A 20,669-nucleotide genomic window follows, 5' to 3' on the forward strand; every position below is an offset into this window, starting at 1 on the left:
GGTACACCCACGCATCACTTTTGCCATCGTTCGTGTTCTGTGAATGATGTCGGAGATGAGAGCTAGTGTCTGTCATATACACAGCTGTGTCACTTAACGAAGAGTAATATGTCCTTCAATATGCAAACAAACGAGCACTTTGGGATTAACTGAAACTTAAATGTCTTAAAAATCCGAGAACAGCTATCTTAAAGTATCAAGATTTGATTTCAGCTGCAGCATTATCTCAATGATGCATATCCTCAACTGTCATTTATTGCCGTTGCGTTTAAAGGCACCTAAATACTGTGCACGTTCTTATTCCAGACTCCCATACAACTGATCCCAAAAATACCGCTTCAGTGTTCTTTATATATTCTATAACTGCTTTAAGCAAAACGAAAAGCTACCTCAAGGAACACAAGCTGTAAATGTTCTAGTGAGGTCCACAAACAATCACAAAAGTCTTATTAAGATGCAATATTCTATTTGCTTGGGGCGAGTTTTTATTAGACTTTTTGGCGACCAGACGTTCCTTTAACTTATGATAGTATTCCGTGGTATGTTCGACATGTCTGCGATCCTATGGCAGTGCTTATTAAAAGCAAACTAGAGAAGAGAATCCAACACTTTAAAAGCAATTTACAAATATAATGGTCTTTATAAAAACACTGCGGCATTGTTTGCGCAATATGGAAGGATCGCCGAATAAGGTTGCATTTCGAACTGTATTGTCAAGTGCTGCTAATTTCGTATGTGGAAGCTTCAGTATAAAGTTTTGTCGAGTAAAGTATGGAAAATTGCTGATGTATGGAAATGCTAGGTTCTTAGTCTTTATTAAAATGTGAATGTTAAATCCAACTTTGGAATACTGTTGTATAATGTCGGTTCAAGGAGGTGTGTTGAAATAAACACAAGGGTGTTGTTTATGTAATATTTCTACTTCGCATTGAAAACGGAGTTAAAGTCATTCCAATGCAATTGCTAAGACAGGCTAAGTATGTGATTTCGTACATTATTTAAAAACAACAACAACATAAGCTCATTGTTTTAAGCATAACGTCATATTACAATAATCTATAAAATGATATGGATTCACTAACCAAAAAGTTACTTCGTTTCTACCAGACATTTCTTTTCAATTTATCCTGAAGTAAATAACAGGCTTTGAGGCAATTTGTAATAGAAGCGTGTAGACAATTAAGTTATTGGCTAGGAAAAGGACGTCGAAAGAATTTGCCGATTTTGTGTTTTACAAATTAAAGTGACACTCGTATTTAAAATCTATACATACACAATTATAAAGTTCATAAATTTTGAGTGATACACCTTACTAGTAATGCTTTATGGAAACTACTTATTACTAATAACAAGAATGTAACCTTGTATTTAATGGCTGAAACGCACAAATGTTATATGACTTTTGAGTCCTGAAAGGTTTACAGTGATCAAGTATCGTCACATTAGGTAGGAATATCGTCTTTTCTGCACAGTTTCCTTCATAAAAAACATTGTTTTCGATATGTATTCATCCTTTTCTGTCAATTAAACACTTGTATTAGTTTGGAACATCTTTTTTGGGAATAAGAGTTCATCTTTTAATAGGAAAATTAATACATTCAATATAAAGATATTTACTTGATGCTACCATGACATTTTCATTAAACAAATAGTTTTACGTAGTTTTAAAATTGATAAATCATGAGATGGTTTGTTATGTAAAGTGTTTGGCAGTCCACTTAAACATGACATCTGGTACTTATTGGGATGTCAATTTATTCATTTGAGTCAGTTGATGTCTTACGACAATAATGACAATTCCATCAAATTTTAAGCATGCCATTTGATATCTTCTTGGAAGGCTTAAATATATTTCTACCAAATTTCAACGTGTTTTGATCGGCAATATGAACACGACATATATGAGCCAGGGAAGGGTTAAGAGTGGTAGTTATGGATTTTATAAAATATGGACCACAATGAGGACACGTCTATGTTTATATATTCTCTGAATTAAACTTAACTTTACTCGGTTGTCCATCTTGTATTTTAAAAAGGAATTGAATCTATCGATTGACAATAGAACTTGTAAAACTTGGCATTTGTATATTAACATAATCTATCATTATTAAGCTGATATTTATGGAAATTTGGCTGAAATCTATAAGACTCTGACAAAAGGAATAAACTCATTTATCTTCAAACAGACAAGTGTAACAAATTGAATACAACGTCAACACAGTAACACAATTTCCGTCTATTCAAATAAATCCAGACATCACAAAATATCGTTAGTTTATGGAAAGTTCTCTATATATAAAACAACTGTGGGAAAGAATGACTGAACGTCTAGAAATACCGCCGTTTAAAAGTTGATTATTCGTTCAAAACAACAGACCAGAAGATGATGTTAGATGCACCCGAACTAACGTGCAGAAATTCCGTGGCATTTCTCTCAGTAATCCTTATACAAAGTGTTGACATGTTACGAAAATTAAACTTTTCGGAAATGGGGTACATTTTTTGTTTATAAAAAATGCTTATTTGCAAATGATTTATTTTTGCTTAAATGTTTTAATGTTAGCAAATCATATCCAATTAAAAGTATTCATTCTGTTGATTTAAATCCACTAAAGAGTCATACATGTATGTACACACATTCTGATTTTTCTTCAGAATGCAAACGATGGTGAATCAAGTTAAAAAAAAACAAACAAAAACAATGTTGCAAATAATACTACCGACTAATATTTGATATCCAATTAAAGCATGAAACAGTTCTCTTTTCTTCTCCTCTGTATTGTTATGGTTATCAGAGACAACTATCCAATTAAAGCAATCTTAGAAATAAACAATAAAATAAAACGAAAAACGATAGACTCAATACCGGTTAATCACCCCTTTCCAGATATAAAGCATTGTCCTAAATTACCCTTGAGCATGCGATACATGGATTAATATCTTCTAGTTTGAATCTAAATTCACTGATGACGAACATATTTGATATCGTAGTTTTAAAATCCCCCCAAAAGCAGCTATTTAGACGAAGAACACCCATTACTCATTACATATCGATCTAGAATAGGTCAGATACTGAGAATTAAGCGTCTGCATGAGGACTACCAGTTCTCTCTGTGAAACACAATGTCAAGAGGAATGCATAGTAATGATGGTAATTGTGAGAGCGATAAGAAATTGGTACACATAAATGAACTTTTATCCTTTGATGTCATCTGCTAATATCGTTATCGTGTATTTCCTCTCAATTAATACAGCATTTTAGCAGCTAACTTAATTACATCATTGAAATATTAAGTCTAGTCGTTTGCCTTAAAAACTCGATTTACCATGTACGGGAAGAATGGAAAGACACTTAAATTATTAAACACAATTTAACTGATGATAAAAATAATAATGAATGCGCCTATGTTCATACACAAAATATGTAACGTGGTCAATGAAACGACTGGAAACTAGTGACCAGGAGCACAGAGACTGGTCGATCTCTGTAGATATCAACTGGACGACAAATATTCAAAAGCTAGGTGAAGAGTATTCTATAAGACAGAGTAAATAGTCATTCACTAATGATAAATATTCTACATTTCGTAGCTTTTAATTCACCAACGATTTAGACAAAAATACTGGACACCGATAACACATTGCATATCGGTCGACGTTCGTTTAGCAATTAATTATTTAGGGTCTGGATGGGTGCTTCCAGCCCTCTTTGTGAAACACAATGCCAAGAGGTTGCATAGTAACGATGGTGATTGAGAGAGTGAAAGAAATGTGGCACAGAAGTGATCGAATATCCGTTGATACCATCTGGAATCTTACATGTGTCTTGTATTACACACGCTTCCAATCGTTAAACCAGTAAAAGGGTGACGAATTGATATCTGTAGACACAAACTGGGAAGCCAACATGTTAAAAAAGGTGTTTGTTTTCTAGAGTGAAACAGCACGATTACATCTCTATCCTTTGCATAGATATGTACATAAATTTTCTACATCAATGTTCTTCATCGGCTTTAGGTAGCAGAGTACGAAATAAAACATTGGAAAATCTTAACTTATAAAGCTGTTGTATCTAAAAGGGAAACAAAGAAACATTATAACACAATTATAAGTTAATAAGTTTGCCTTAAACCTTAAGACATGACTACTGTGAAAGGATCGCACATATAATGTTCTTTTAACGAAACAGATAATTTCCCGATTACAATGTTTTTCAGAACCGTAGTTCGCTCACATATATGTAACTTAAACAAGACATAAACATTCCATCTGTAACTTTTTAGGCTCTGCCTTATTAGATTTTCAGCTTGAAGTTGAAAATCATCTAAATTTCGCTAAAGCTAAAGATATCCAGAAAATCCTCTAGCTGAAACCAGACAAATAAAAAAGACATCAGGTTGCACTAATGTACACTGTCAGCAAAGGCATCAGAGAACCAACTGATTAAGAAAATTATATACCTCTTATGGTAAAAAGCATACTATTGTTTCCTAGAGCACTGTCATTTACCACTTATTTGGGTTCAGCAATACAAGTTAGACAGAATCATTCCTTAGATATGGTTAGGGAGATTATTGTAAAAACTGGGGGCTACACGATTTAATTAATCTGAATTAGACTTCCTAAACTGACAATGTTCATTCATGCGTATTTGCACTTTCTACATTTCATAAACTGAACAGACACTTACATTTTTAAAAAAAAATATCCGTAAATGTAATTAGTAAAATAATAATTGTAAACACCAAAATACAACATATTCGACATATCAAACCCAGATATAAATAATGAACATATACATCTTTGTGTACTCCCCATTTATAAAGAAAGAGCACTTAGATGAATTAGAAAGGATTATTGACACCCCAATACTATATTAATAACGAAATACATTGAAGTTAAATAGAACAAAATAACATACGCGCATTTTCTGTGTATCTTGACGACGTCTTGACGCTATAACCATGAATCATAAGTGCTTGAATTACAAGAAAAATGCTATGTCCACGCCACAACAGTGCCATTTTTCGTGTTCTGTGAATAATATAAAAGTCTGTCTGGACTAGAGCTGGGATGAAGGAAGTACAACTGTTTAAAATGCCACCATCTGCTTCCAATATGTAAACAAAACGAGCATATCATGAACAAGTGGAATTGAAATGTTTACAAATTCCAAAAAGTGTTCTATTAAGAGTTGAGATTTTAAATCCAAACGTTCATCCGAACTATTCAATTATACACACATCATCATGTTGTTCAGTCGTTATGTCATCGTTATAATATGTATCCGCAAAAAATCATTATCGCTGTATATTCGAAACCAGGTAAATCAAAACGTCTAATTGTTGTCGACACAAGTCTCCACACTAGTGCTACACTATACCGCTTCAGTTTTTAATAAAAATCATTCCTGCTTGAAGTAAATGACGAACTCGTGAACGATTGCAGCTTTAACTAAACGATTCTGGTGAGGTACAACAATTATCACAAAATATCTGCTTGCTTAGAGCTAATATTCTGTTTGCTGAGCGCGGTGAAAAGTTTTCAATAGACATGATTCTAGCGAAGAAATGCTGCTTTCGCTGTATGTATTATTGTACAAAGTTAAAAGTCCCTGTCATTCTATTGAGATGCTATGTAAACGGCGTTAGAGAAGAGAGAAAATCACGCCCTAGAAGCAATCTACAAATGGAACGGTCTTAACAATGACTCCGCTCTGAATAATTAAGGGCATTGTTGGCGCGATGAGGAAGGAGATGGAATAGCTAATTCGTCGTATATAATTTGCACTCCGAACGGTGTGTTGCTCCAAATTTTGTGCATTGGCGCTTTATAGAAATACCTGAATAATCAATTATGTTTTGTGGCTGCTCTACACAGAGACAAGCTGCATCTTTTCTATAGCATTCTAAGTTTCAGATTCCAGACTCAAAACAGCAGATTTTAATTTACTGTATAGAAACGGCAAAGCTCTGATGTTCAATTGATGATAATATTTTTCACTGATGACTAGTTTAACCTTTCTTCGTTAAGATTTAAAATTTGTTATACCTTATGCCGTCTGTTTAATTTAGAAATTACCTTTTCTGAATCTGATGCTCAATGCGTAAGTGAAAATGAGCCTTGTTATTGCCAAAGCTTAGACATTGATTTTGCGATTTATGCGTAGTTTCTATATTTATAGTTTAATTTTTGATTTAGTCTAAAAAGTACACTGTAGTAAAAACATAGCAGATTTTTTCTTCAACTCGATTGTGATGAAAGCTGTAGCCTTACAAAATCACTCTCAAATAAGTGTTCTGGGTTAAAACAAGTACTAGTGTTCATTTTGAGGGGTAATGATAAAGCACCACTTGGGTGAGAGGCGGACACCCACACCAATAAACCACTCTCACCCACGAATGTTTCTTTGCATAAATTGTAGTATAAGTTATGAGATTCTATTGTCTCTCATGGTAGGCGTTCTTGAGAATATCGTGTGGAAATAAAAGACCAATAAAAGGCATAAAATGTCTGCTCCTGAAGCGTTCTATATTGTAAACATAGGTACGCCAATACCTAAGCAACTGACATGATTACTTTGTTATGTTTTCACTGGAATTCTAAATTCCAAAATCTATATAGAAACAAATTAAATGATATATATACACATGCTTAGTTACTGCATTTCCTCGTGTTTACAACACTCAAACACTGTGTCGAGACTTTAAAAACTCTTCAATTATACAACTTTTCAAGCAGAAAACACCGAATTAATTCAACCGGAAGAAAAAAAGGACTATACCAGAGGACAATCAACTGAACTGGAAGAGCAGATGAAGAATGAGATTAACTTAATCAGAAAGACATCAACTTCACCAAAAGAGCAGAAGAATATAACGTTATCAGACGATCATTAACTCAATATGAAGACAAGAAGAGAGCCTGAATTAACTTGAAGAATGCCAACTTAACCAGAGGACCAGGAGAAGAAAATAACTTTACCAGAAGAATATCAACTTAACAAAATACCAAAAGAAGGAGAAATATTTTACCAGAAGAATATCAACTAAACAAGAATATTAAAAGAAGAAAATACCTTTACCAGAAGAATATCAACTTAACAAAATACCAAAAGAGAGAGAAATATTTTACCAGAAAAATATCAACTAAACAAGAATACCAAAAGAAGAAAATACCTTTACCAGAAGAATATCAACTTAGCAAAATACCAAAAGACGGCGAAATATTTTACCAGAAGAATATCAACTAAGCAAGAATACCAAAAGAAGAAAATACCTTTACCAGAAAAATATCAACTTAACAAAATACCAAAAGAGAGAGAAATATTTTACCAAAAAAATATCAACTAAACAAGAATACCAAAAGAAGAAAATACCTTTACCAGAAGAATATCAACTTAACAAAATACCAAAAGAAGGAGAAATATTTTACCAGAAGAATATCAACTAAACAAGAATACCAAAATAAGAAAATAACTTTACCAGAAGAATATCAACTTAGCCAAAAGACAAAAAGAAGGTGAAAACTCTACCAGAAGAACATAAACTTAGCAAAAGACCAGAATATGAAAATACATTCACCAAAATAATATCAGCGTTATCAGAAGATTAACTTAACCAGAAGCCCAATGGAAGAAAAGCATAAATTTACCAAAACAATAACTGACTGTCGCTGAAAGGAAGATACATATTCCTTCTTCGTAAACTTAACTGTCTTTTCCATTACTTCATAGTTCAATGTCTTTGTTTCTACGTTTACAACACTGGTGCCGGAAGTTGCATCAATTTTAATATTAAAGTAGTATTTCCCTATAATTTAGTAAATACTTTTCCGAGAAAGTCATTCTCTAGCGCCTCAGTTTTCAACATTGGTGTCAGAAGTGGGATGTTTTTTTTAATATTTTAATGGTCTTCGTGTAATAGTATTATTAGTGGCTTCGTGTCCGTGTCAGTTCTCACGCTTTCAACAAAAGGTACGATTGAGATAAACAATTAAGGTTAATACAAGTATTCGATAAAATAAAATACTGGTATACTGGCATATTTTTAGAAAAAAAGTCCTTATCTACACATGAAGATGAACAACTATACGGTGTTATTATATCCATTTTTAAATTAATGTCTTAATTCATTGACGACGAACGTTCTATATTTCGGTATTTTTAAATCCTCACAAAGGCAGCTGTTGTATACAACGAATCGCAAAAAAAATACGATTTATATATCGACCTGTTTGCCAATTTGAAGCGGATTTGAACACTACAAGTCACCTCAATGTCAAGGGGAGGCGAAATGATGATGACAATTAAGATGGCTGCAAGGAAGTGTTGTACTGGAGGGATCGTAAATTCTCTAATGTAATCTACTTAATATTATTTTCTAGTAGCTGGAGTAAAATTACGCCCTCAAACTAGTTTCCACATTTATTGCATAATAAAAATATCCGCCAAGCATATGGCCATTCGTGCCATAATTTGATTTTCGAATAACAAATGATAGAGGCATTTCATTAACGGTTTCTCGCAGAGTGTTATGGTGCTTTTGCTCTGCGTTCTAGTAAATACCTGCCCGCTTTTCATTTTATTTGTATTCGGTCCGTTACAAATATTGCCTAAAACTTATGCCGAAAATATCCCCTGAAATTCTGCGAGCAATAAAATACGCGTCCGGCTGTACTTATGGTTAACGTCACAAAAGCGACCAATCTGGCAACTGAATGGGTAAATTATACCACTCTAATGGATGAAAGCCTAGATTATTGCCTTAAAGACTATTATTTACCATTCATTATAGACTAGCAATTACTTTGGAACAAAATCATGTGCTACCTTAGTGGACCGGGGAAAGAAAGTAAATGCGTCAGAATAAGATAAGACTTCACAATTGGTTTCATTTGAATTGCATTTAGAGGCTGCCCGTAGGTATCTTTTGTACTTTTAATTTTCTACATTCTTAACTAAATGAACAATATATTTATCCATACACTACTTAAGTTACCTGAAATTTAATAATCATAAACATATCACACAATATTAAATATAGTTATGAATAATTAAACATAAATTAAGTACAGTTTAACTCGAAATTAAGAGATTATTTATGACCAAACAATGACGTTGTTATGTAACGTTCCATGCACCAAGAAGTAATATTGCAAAACAAATAATGATAAAACACCATACGCGCATTTTCTCTGTATCTCGACGACGGTTTAGCGCTAAAACCATGAACCATAAGTACATGAATTACAAGATATATGATGTATCCACGCCACACTAATGCCATCTTTCGTGTTCTGTGAATGATGTCGATCACGGGAATGTAAATCATGCGCACAACCCAGTAAAATAAATAATTTTATGTTTAATCTGTTTTCCGATGTGCAAACATACCAGCATATCACGCTAACGTGAAACTGATATACATCCTCGAAATCCGAGAGAAAGCTATAAAGCTTCTTTGTTCTTTGGCATTGTAAACCTTCAAACTTTATCAACAGGGTATCAACACGCACAGTTTTAATTAATTGTAATGTCAATTTAATTATTTATATCCACTAAAATGCATTGTAAAAGGAAGAGTTAAATTGTAACCCAGTCAAACTTTTCTCCTGCGTTCAATGACATAAGTATGCTTGCTTTAAAATGATCAACTCCCTATACCATTCCACGCTCTAACTGATTTTGTGAAGTCCCAAACTAATCAGAAAAGGCTTACTCAGATCCAATATTGAGTTGGCTGAGCTCTCCTGATAATTTCTATATACTTTCTTGAGGAATTATGCTATCATATTGGATTCTATCAATTTTGTGATGATATGTATAAAATGACACGATTGAAACAGTTAATAAATGGAATGGCTTTAACAACGAATAATGAGCGGCATGGCTTATTTGAGACAAGAAAGGACATGTCTTATAAGTTGAATCCTTTCATAATCCATAACAAAATTTGATTATTAAATATTATTCCTTTGTTAACCTTTTTCAGGATAATTATATCCAATTAAAAACACTCATTTTCAATTAAGAAATACAAGCTACACAAAAACAATGAGATAGTCTACTTCCTAAACTGAATGTCACACGAAATAAGGTTTTGAAGCCAGTGATATAGATATTGACAAAAATACGTTCCAGCAATGCTCTCATATGATTAGAATACCGGACCCAATTTCCCAAAAATTCTTAAGTCATTTCTGAATCTCAAGCTCAACATATTTATCCACATACAATAGTAAAGAATGTTTTACAATGCATTGATTTTTTTTCTGATTTATTTCTAAGAAGACTAGTCTTGAGCAAAAAGTGTACTAAAGTTATAGTTAAAACACAAAGAAGTGTACTCGATTACAGGTTTTGCTGTAGAAAAGTTTTTCTTAGAATTTGAAAAAAACAAACATTTTTAATCAACATTTAAATGAGAGATTGAGGATTTGAATAGTGTAACAACATAAACGACTTTTAATTACTGTTATATGTGCTAAAACAAGATGTTATTGAGAATCAGATTTGACCCAAGTAATTTCGTGCTATTGAGGACATTAGAATCTGACTCCAACATAGTGATTCTAATAAGGACAAATCTGAATCTCACAGGAGCCGTTTGAACAGACGTTTTCGTGACGAAATACTTTTATAGTACTAAGACAGTTTGACAATGAGACAAATTCAGACAAATCAAAACACAAAAGCGTGTAGACTTACTGGAATTGCGTTTATAAGGCGTTGAAATAAATTAAACAATTCAGACAACACTACCTAGTCTTAAACTTTGGTCTTATGTAGTTTTGTTCTGTTAGACATAAAGAAAAAACACAATCAATACATAAGTCATCAGATCAGCTGAAATCTGAACAGAATGACATTTCTATCAATCTTGGAATATAGAACTCGAGATATTCCTTTGGTAGCTGATGTTTCTAACAAAATCCATTGTGTATTGATCTGCTGGAAAAAAGCGACCTCCAAGAACCAATTGAATCAAAACATTTATAGACCATGATAAAGGCCTATCTATGCTAATAGATATTCAAATTCTATATCCGGCTGCCTTCTGATATAAAGGCATGATAAAACTTATGCATCTGAGGCCATATAAAAGTGCCGGAAATGGTATTTATTATAATAAGGAATATTTAGCCTGAATAAAACAACGTTTTGCATTCTTATTTTTTTTCTAATGAAATATGCAGTCACAAACGACTCTTGTTCACCTTCAGAATCTAATATTTCTTCCAGAAAGAAAACTTCAGCGATTTAGTTCTAAGAAATGCATTAACAATAGTAATTCAGAGCACAAAATGTAAACTGTTCTACATAGAATTGGTCAATAGGAATTATTCATTGTTATGTCGGGTTTGCGGCTCGGCAAAATGGAAATATATGGAAATTGGGCTGAAATATAGAGAGCCTTTTAAAAGGGTGAACACTTTATATCCACCAACGGATTGGCGTAGATAATTGAATACCACGTCAAGAAAATAAGAATGCCTTAAAGTAATTTAGCCATCTTCAATGAAAGATAATGTTTGGTTAAGCATAATGGCTAGAGTCCACGAATCGTGTTTAACCTGAAGTTTTTACCTTTTTATTGATAGTAATAACTTGACATCTTATACATACGTACACCCAACACCAACAGATCGTCCATGCATCCAAATAGCTTCACCGATAAATGATGGAATTACCGCATTTGAACCGTCAATGTATTTCGAGTAACAATAATACAATGCAACAGAGACAAGTCCAGGAATAAAAAAATAAACTCTGTTTAAGCGAAAACTGTCTAAAGACACATACATTTCACACGGCATACACAAATACAGACCCCACAAACAGACCATCAACAGATAACTCAAACTTTAAAATAGCTTTACGGATACATGGTGGGATTCCGCCTTGGAACGGTCACAGCAATAACGAATAACTTGTAAAGCGGCACAGTCTTTAGGCCTAACAAACAATCAACAGCATATCCCATCAATACATGTTTCCCGCCTGGGTAAAGCATCGATCGAAAGGAACATTATAAATGATTTTATAACAAAAATATACATCATAACAACCGCAAAATCACCTCTTTCTTGACAAAAAACGCTGTTTTAAATTAAATTAAAAACATAAAATGTACGGAGTAATATAATTTATTATATTTTAAAAGTCTCTGAATTATTTGATCACGAACATCTCCAGATTTTAAAAGCTTTAATTTCTCCCCAAAGCGGCCATAAATACAACGATAGGTGGCAAAACTAACCTTTGAATATTGATCAATGCAGTTGGTATTTTGAGAATAAAGGGAGGACTACCAGTCGTCCGTCTGAAACCCAGTGTCAAGAGGAGGCAGAGTAATGATGGTAATCATAAGGGCGGCAAGGCAATGAGGCATATACGTGATCGTTAATTTTCTAATTTCATCTACTTAATATCTTGCACATGTAAAAGCTCTTAAATCAAGGCAACATTCCAGCAAAGGCGTTATTTGCACTATTTGACATCAAGCCTCACTCTTCGATTAAACTGGTGAGTTCAAAGCATAAAGGTAGTTGACCGATCTTCCAGCTACATTGTACCACTCCTTTCATTGTCCAAATAATGCTAATAAACGTAATTATTTACAAAATGAATGTGCATCAAACATAACATTCAGAACAGACACATGAGGTCGTATTTGCATTGAAACACAGCAAGACAATCTGGTAAGGCTACCAATGCGGAAGGCAGATAGCGTTAACGTACTGCAGTGTTCAAGAACTCTAATGTGAAACACACGAATAAAGAGTTATTTTATAGCACATTAATACCAAAATGTTCATAATTGTAAACAGTGTTGCACATCAAAGTATCCGACGTAACATGGTAGAAAGTCCAGTAATCTTAGCAGTAGATTTATAGATTAATATTTATCGAATGTGAATGAAATTTTAATAATAAATATAAATGCGTATGATTGAGTTAAAATGAATTTAATAAATACTGAAATACCAAGGTAGAATATGGTGTAGATATCCCGTCTACATCTTAAAAACTAGGTCGCTATTGCAGTTGTTTACTCCGGATCTACGGGTTCATCTGAATGTGACGGGTTTCATAGGTGAACATGATACTCGTTGAGAGAAATATGTCAGCAGTGCAACGAAAGTTGCTAACATTTAATGTCAATGTTAAAAGGCTTTGGATGATATGAAAATTGCTTACATCGGAAAAGCCGGCATGTTAACAAATTATTGAGCAAATTATACCACTGCTTTCGAAGCACGCCTAATATCATCGTCCAAAACATTTATATCTATCATTTACAAATGTCAAGCAATGCCTTCGAAATTTAGTAGTTATTTAAATAGACTAGGAGAACAAAACAAATAAATTAGTGCCAGTCACATGAACGATATACGCCTAATATTGCACGCTGTAGGGCAATAAAATTGTTCCCACAGATAGACTTTTAGTTTCTGTTTTCAATCACTTATTTATAAGTTAACAGATATATCTGAAACTGTATACATCGAAAATAATCAATGTAATAATTTTATAAAATAGTAAAATGCATAGAAACGAACGTTTGAACATTGTCTCTGTATCTTGACGACGTCTTAACGCTCTAACCATGATTCATAAGTACTCAGATTACAAGATTCAGTATCCACAACATACCGATGCTAATGATAAGTTCAGAAATAAAAATATACATGTTAAGCTCCCAGCTGTGTTGTATTTAAGAGAGATTTGGTCCCGTGTTCTAATATTCCAATAGTTAAGTCAGGATTTTGTTTAGGTGGATAAAGTGATATGTCTACAAAGAGTTTCTTTTTGTTTGACTTTGAAAATGAAACACTTGAAACATTTGTCAAGTGTACAAAACAAATTTATTAATAACCAATTAATATGATGTTTATTCGATAGCAACAACAAGTCCACATACAGAAGAAATTTAACGTCGAACAATTTAAAGCCAAACAAAATACATGTAGACCGTTACATTATTGGCCTCATACCAACCCGTCTTTCCAAACTATAATGCTAATTTATGCCGCACCTGCATTCAACTAAAAAAAAACTTGCTTTAAGCAAAACAACAACCGCCAGATCTAACCGTATTGTGTAAGGTCCCAGATTTATCACAAAAGGCCTACTAAGATTGCTGAGCGCGTCGAAAATATTCAATAGACACATTGGGTGCTATCTTATGAACGAGCGTACAGAATATCGTAATATGAAGAATTTCAATTGAGTGTTATGTGAGCGTTACAAATTAAATTGTAAGTTTTTCACGCAGAAAGAAATATTTTATCCATTAACTCAGAACTATCGATTGGGAAACGTGATCCAACGACACGAGCGTTTATAAGTTTGCCCCATTATTCCTAAGAAATGCCATTTGAGTGGAAATCCATCATTATGTTCAAAGTTCCTGGCATGCTATTGAGATGCTTTGTAAAATGGCGCGAGATAAAACACACTTTGGAAGCAATTTACAAATGGAATGGCCTAAAATGGCCATTGTCGGAATTGTACAGAGGTTGCCAGAGAATATGAATCGCCGAGTCGTTATACATTTTCGGAAAGTATTTAATGATGTTTCTCAAGCATGGTCGTATAAAAATGTTCTCTTTAATTAAAATGTATAAATATACTTGCGTAATCCACTGTATTATCGCATAATACTATATTTACATCGTGAAATAATGTGTACAAGCGTACATGTAAATGTGTTAAAGTAGTTTTTGAAACCAATACTCCAGTACCACGCTAGAATCGGTGTCTAAACACGTACCAGTCTAAATGGATGCATACTCATTCGCAGAACGAGACGTGGAACAGGTCGATAGATGTCATATCTTAATTTTTCTTTTATAATGCTTTCCGTTTGATATGTTTATGTCACAAAGGAGCACAACAACATTTTTGTTTTTAATTTTCATGCATTATCATGTTTAACTCAATTTACTTTTATGATAAAAGAGCATATGATTTAGGTACAATTAAAAGGATTCAAATAAAAAAAAAGAATAGCCTATATTAATTGGTTTTTGAAGCAATTAATAGCTACGTATCCAAAAAATGTACCGTTAAAAACGCCATAATATCGCTATTATTTTATTTTGTACCTTAATTATATGCATTTGTTAATGCGATATTAAAAGTCAAATGAGTTAACACGACGGGGCATTTAAAGTAAAAAAAACTGTTGGCATCAACACATATTGTTCTCCTTTATCACACTGTTCGTAACGTAAGTGAAACTGCTCTAAGGTTTTCTCGACTTTTCCCGTATTTTTATTTCGGAAATGACATCATAAACATTCGAATTAATAATTGAGACTATCAACAACTTATTAGATGAATTCTTTCGAAAAAGTTTCTTTCGGAAATAAAGTGCGTTCATGGAATATAATACGCAATCGAATCATTAGTGATAAGAGATCAGAAATCGACAGTCTGGTGATATGGAATTTTACTATATGGCGCACTGTACTTTCATCTATTGGCGTTGGCTGTGACTTCATCAATTTCGGCTATTGCTGTATTGCACGGCACAAATAATTAAACCTATCAGACAGGAATCTCCAAATCTCTTCCCAAAGAAATTACTAATACATAAGGTCAGATGATGAACATGGCATTTTTGTCATCAGTCTGGCACTTTGTATTGTTATATTCAGAAACTTATATTTCTATCAATCTTCAGCACATATTGATCAACAGAAAAAGAGTGAGCAGCATCGGCATGGAAAGATTATAAGTATATTCCATGGTCGAGAGTGTAAGATAGGTTCATCCTGACCCGAGCGTAGGGTGTTTTGCGGAAACGAGGTTTACCGAGTTTCCGCAAAACACCCTGCGCGAGGGTCGGTGTGAACCAATCTTACACGAGCGGCTATGGTAGATGCTTTTTCTCCCACCTCAGTTAAACAAAATTAAGTAAAAAAATTTTTTTTACTGGAACTCTTTTGTGCTTAGTGAAAGCAATTGCGCATGGATATGCGATAATCCGTGGTTGTCATGGATATGCGCGCAATGATTCAGATGATGTTAATAGTCGAATCGGTCTTTAAATAGTTCTAAGGAGAATGAAGCATTATTTCTTCAAAGGTGCATGAAAACTGTTTTATGGTGACATTTGAAGCGAGAAATGATTAAATAGCGTTCTAATTATTGCCACAAGAAAATGTTTTCATGATGCTACAGACGACAGTCTTTAACAAGGGAGGTAATTACAATTTGGTGAATATTAAAAAGAAGTTCCATACGGGCATTTTATCTTCGCCCGTGGGCTAGATAAGAATTTCTAGCATGGTTAAATTATTGGATCTACTTATCTGAGGTGAGAGAAAGAGCAATCTAAGTCATATTGAGCCTATTAAGACGTGGTCAATTAAAATAAGAGATTTATTGGCCATAATGTTGGCATTTCTATGTTGATAATATATTTTAATTGTACACCATAATGTTTCTGTTATTCTGCATTTTATGCAAAAATCGGTCTTTATTAGAAACTGTACTTAGAAAAATTCCGCTTGTCTGGAGCGCCCATCAATTTTATAACTAAGGTCACTATTAATTTAGTATTTGACCTACTGACGTGACAATCAATATGTGTCATCCAACGACACCGCAGACTACGTCGGACAAAGTATTTTTTCATTTTTCTGCCACGCTTTTTACAAAAATACAACATTGTAGACACACACATGAATTGTACAAAAGGCGCCATGTGCTTTGCTCTTAAGAGAGAAAGTTATCAAATAAATATACTATTTAACAATACAAATAAATTGTAAATGCGATTTGGTTGATATTGAATATTGATCAGTTACTTGTAAATAAAACCTGTATAGCATGGAAGGTTTGCCAATGGAAACAAAACTCAAACTTGTTACATAAACCGTTTCTTTCCAGAAAACACGATTGATCGTAACGCGATTGAATAAAACTTTGTTTGGCAATGCAATTTTAAATATAGTAAAATCAATCCATTATTTAAATTATTCTATGCACTTTGAAATAAAATGAGTTGAGATTGAGCAATTCCTTAAGTATTTTGGTGATAGTGGGGCTTGCTTACGTTTTCATGTACAAACGATCGTAACAGAATGCCAGATATCTTCATAATTTCAGCAATGAATATATATGGAGTAATAAAGCCAAGGTTAAAAGTTTCTGAATTTATAGACGAAGAATAATTCAATATTTCTTATATAGCTTAGATTATTCAAAAAGCAGCTGTTTAGACGACGAAGCGGCCCATTCATTAACCATTACACATACATCAATGAGGAGTGTTTTTTAGGTAATTTAGCATCAGCATGAGGCCTACTGTCTCCTGCTTGAAACACATGAAAAAGAGAGGGCGAAGAGATTATGGTAATTATGAGTGCGGCAATAAAATGTTGCCTAGCCGTGATCGTAAATTGTCTGAAAGAATCCACGCACTATTGTGTTATTGTATATGATTTAAAATGGAGCCACAATTCTAGCTACTTTGTTATTTGCAGCGTTTGAACATCAAACATAGACCTGGGTTAGGGTTGAATATGTAATGTCTTTAATATACCATCGATTGTGACGCGACAACGCCTAATCTTGAGAGATTTATGGTTTCCAACAGCGCAAATGTTAATTTTATCATTAATTTTCCGTCACCTTAAAATGAATGTATAAGCACATCATCCGGAAGTACAAGCAGATATAGATGAAATATAACAGATTGATACCATTGAAGGAAGTGTATTGCATACAGACTGTTTTCGGATCAGAACAACTGACTGAGACAATAGAACAAATAAATAACTTTGAGGCACCGTAACGACGTGTACTGAATACGGTCCGTTAAAGAGAAATGAAAGTGAAACTTTATACAGCTGTGATAATACAACGTCCAGTGTTTCCCTAGGGATAAATTATAAATTCCCTAAAATACTTCAAACTCGTTCTGAAATACCCTGTGAAATAAAATCAATTACATGATGTGATAAAGAAATATTATGAAAAAAACTTAATAGGAAACAAACGAGCATATTCTCCGTTTCTCGTAAAAGTTTTGACACCTAAACCAACACAAACATGTGTATGCAGATACATGCTAGGTCCTCAGCACAGAAATGCCATTTTCTGTTGTCACTGATATATTCAAAGACGAGAATTGTTGTCTGTTAGGCTCACAGCTGTGTTAAATCAACTGCAGATGTGATTAGCTCCCTGGTATGCAGACTCACGCTCATATCTTGATTAAGAGAAACGGATAGTGGTGAAATGTGAACAAATTCGGAGTAACTGTGATTGTTGAACGGTTGATAAGAGGATAAGCTATTTCCAAATTATCATCACCAATTTGTCAATGTCCAACACAGAGTATGTTGAATTCATTTAAAACGTACATCAATATCACGCCGAGCCATTTACAGCATGATATAATAGACAATACGAGCTTTGTTATAAAACTACAAAAAAGCTTTTTCTGGGCAAATAAGTCATTCTTAAAGCAAAACAAAAACTGTATTCGACAATAACCAGATCTTACTGCTTCATTATAACACCATGCCTACTTATTAAAGAGGGTTCGTTTCTCCGTATCGCTAAATGTGGAGAGCCAGAGGTATAGATAATAGAAAGTTATCATTAAGTACTCATTATAAAGCAATTTTAACAATTGAACCATATGTTTATTATTTAGATGTAGCTTAATTTCGTAAATATATTGCGTCATTTAGATGTTCTGTACATACTACATTACTAGTTCCCTTTAAATCTTGGGATACAAAGAAAAGAATGCATTAGTCCATACTGCGAATGTTGTATTGTGGAGGATGAATTCAATTTTTGGCTAATATGTCCTTAATAAAATGTAATAAGGATTTGTTCATATTGCAAAATATTATTAAGAATATGCCAATGTAGATAAAGTGTGTTCATTTATATCAATTCGAATATTTTGATTATACGTAACATTCCGATGTTTATACATGTATATTTACTATTTAGCGTTTGAAGAAAGAAACTATTTCATAGAAGTTTAATTTTGAAATAATAACACCTCATTGTCACTATCTCTCACGACTGAATTATATATTTAGCTGTTTAGTTTGTGTATGTGCCAGAGACCTTTTGCACAATAACGACGACCGGCTCTGATTGAACTTGTGACGTCCGATCATTATCATAAATGGCTTACTTAGATTCAATATTCAGTTTGCTGAGAGCGCCGCAAACATTCAATCTTGCTAAGAGACGCTACATTAGCGTAATATATCATCATCGTGTATTCCAATTTTCTGTCGTGCTTTTGTTTGAGATCCTATGTAAAACAGGCACTAGAGTAGAGAACAAATCGCACTCGAGATGCGAAGCAAATAGACTGGCTTCAACAATGACTCTGCAAATAGACTGGCTCCAACAATGACTCTGCAAATAGACTGGCTCCAACAATGACTCTGCAAATAGACTGGCTTCAACAATGACTCTGCAAATAGACTGGCTTCAACAATGACTCTGCAAATAGACTGGCTTCAACAATGACTCTGCAAATAGACTGGCTTCAACAATGACTCTGCAAATAGACTGGCTTCAACAATGACTCTGCAAATAGACTGGCTTCAACAATGACTCTGCAAATAGACTGGCTTCAACAATGACTCTGCAAATAGACTGGCTTCAACAATGACTCTGCAAATAGACTGGCTTCAACAATGACTCTGCAAATAGACTGGCTTCAACAATGACTCTGCAAATAGACTGGCTTCAACAATGACTCTGCAAATAGACTGGCTTCAACAATGACTCTGCAAATAGACTGGCTTCAACAATGACTCTGCAAATAGACTGGCTCCAACAATGACTCTGCAAATAGACTGGCTCCAACAATGACTCTGCAAATAGACTGGCTCCAGCAATGACTCTGCACGGAATAATAAACGACATTATTAGAGATAAAATATCTAGTAAGTCGTTTTACATTTCGGATTACTTACGTATATTAAGTGTAAGGTAAAACGACAATGCACTAATGAAATGGAGACGTTAAGAAATGTTTTATTTTAAGGTATTAGAGTAACACAGTGTATTCAAGGCTTCAAGTTTAAAGAAACATTTTGATCTGAATTGAATTGAAATCGAATCTGAAGATCCCATCAAAAACAAAATAATGGGTATATGTTTAAGGTCAGATGATGTCTTTAAGGGACTCGCTCGTGTTTTGGATTGCTTCGCTTTATTTCGTAAAAATTTCTTTTCCATATAAAAGTGCATTTTACAAACCATGAAATAGTCCCTTTAAAAGAAAATGACATTCCATCAATCTTCACATACGGCCTCGAATTGTGCCTTCGGAAGCTAATATTTCAACCAAACTTCAACGCATATTGATCCCTAGGAAATAAACGAGCAGCTAGAACCGGAGAAAGATAGAGCAATCTTAATCAGATGAAGACAATTTGGACGTGGTCAATTGAGTTAAGAGATGTATAGGACATAATAAGGCCTTTTCATGTTGATAACTATTTAAATCGAACACGAGTTTTCTCCCTGATATTTCGTCATTAATGCAACTCGGTCCTTATTCGACGCAGCATTTTGTGACTGACTGTGTCGCTTGTCAGGTTCGACAATCATTTGTCCATCATTTTGTAGTTATTGATTAACGTTGGGGCAAGTGTGAGTTTCTGACCAT

The 20,669-nt window shown here is 33.7% G+C and overlaps 1 protein-coding gene across 5 annotated transcripts in view; it reads right to left on the bottom strand.

The window, feature by feature from the left end:
- LOC128236732 (suppressor of lurcher protein 1-like) overlaps window positions 1–20,669 on the bottom strand; it is a 378,099-nt gene that overhangs the window by 16,361 nt on the left and 341,069 nt on the right. The window lies entirely within an intron of this gene.

This window comes from Mya arenaria, chromosome 6 (assembly GCF_026914265.1).
Source record: "Mya arenaria isolate MELC-2E11 chromosome 6, ASM2691426v1".
Taxonomy (NCBI): Eukaryota; Metazoa; Mollusca; class Bivalvia; order Myida; family Myidae; genus Mya; species Mya arenaria.